At 62.1% G+C, this 1180-nt stretch overlaps 1 long non-coding RNA gene across 1 annotated transcript; it reads left to right on the top strand.

Moving 5' to 3' along the window:
- Positions 1-141: 141 nt before the first annotated feature.
- On the top strand, positions 142-916 carry LOC108520441 (uncharacterized). Its single transcript, XR_001882915.1, has 3 exons — positions 142-227; positions 359-465; positions 851-916. It is a non-coding gene; the product is annotated as an uncharacterized LOC108520441 (long non-coding RNA).
- Positions 917-1180: the final 264 nt, after the last annotated feature.

Raw genomic sequence — 1180 nt, 5'->3', positions numbered from 1 at the left:
CCAACCAAGCCCAGGTCCAGCATCTCCCCATCCTGAGTCCCCTGGCCCGACCCCACTTCCAGGAGATGACCAGGAAGCCCAGCACCCACCCTGTTCTGGCTGCCTTTCCGTGGCCACAAAGTCAGGCTTGCCCTTTTTGCACCCTGGTCCAGGAGGCCTCCAAGGGAACCTCCAGCCAGGCTCCATGGGATGCTCCTGCCCCACCTCCCCAGGACAAAGACCGCATGGTGAGGTCACCAGATGGAAGGGTGGGAGGCCTTGGGGTTTTGGGGCCTCTGCAGCTGCCCAGCTCTTCCAGCTGATGGCTCCACATCTTGGGGGAAGGCTCTGATTTCATGATGGGCTGGGGGCTTCTCAGGATTCCGCAGCCCAAATGGCAGGAGAGTCCAGGGGCTCCAAGACCATCAGGGGCATGTGGTCCCCACATGGTTGTGGTCCCCACAACCCAACACCCTGTGGCATCTGGTGAGTTTTATGGTCCCCTCAGCTCTTCCCCAGAGGCCCTGCCTCCCATGGGGCTGGAGGAATGGGGCTGAAGCCCTTCGTGGGGCTGGTGACTGGCGGAGTCCCAGCCAGGGCCTGACAGAGGACATCGGGCTATTCGTGGGCGGGGAGTTGGTTTCCTTTCCTGCCCTGGAGGAGACAGAGGCACAGGGATGGGGGCCCAGCTCCCACAGAGCAGGGCAAAGAGCAGTGTGTCCACCCAGAGTGTGGGAAGGGGAAGGTGTTGTGGGGAGCCCTGGAAACCACCCAGTGTTCTGCACTAGGGAAAGGGTCTTCAGAGGCCCTGGAAGAGGGATGTTTTTAGGGCAGCCCAGGGGGCCCTGAGCACCTCTGTTCCTCCCATCAGGACAAGGAAGGTCTTTGCGTGCAGGGTTCCTCCTTGGGATAGCTTCTCCAGATGTTGAATGACGGGGTAAGAAGGCACAGGGAGACCCTGGCTCAGGGACCCTCCTTGCCCTGTAGTGCCCTGCTTCCCCAGCCCGGGGGTCTGGCTCACCCAAGCCCACAGGAGGCTCAGCCCACAGGGGGGTCCCCACAGGACACCCAAACAAAATGCTCTGCCCAAGAGGGGTCATCCCAGGGCAAAGGCTGGGGCTCAGGCCCAGTCTCATGGGCAGACAGGACCAGGAACCGACTTGAGAGGGCTCAGGGAAGCCTCATGCCCTGGGCAAAACCC

This window comes from Rhinopithecus bieti, unplaced genomic scaffold, assembly GCF_001698545.2.
Source record: "Rhinopithecus bieti isolate Rb0 unplaced genomic scaffold, ASM169854v2 scaffold_53246, whole genome shotgun sequence".
Classification (NCBI taxonomy): domain Eukaryota; kingdom Metazoa; phylum Chordata; class Mammalia; order Primates; family Cercopithecidae; genus Rhinopithecus; species Rhinopithecus bieti.
The sequence above is the reverse complement of the archived record's forward strand: the minus strand, read 5'-3'. Positions and strand labels throughout refer to the sequence as shown.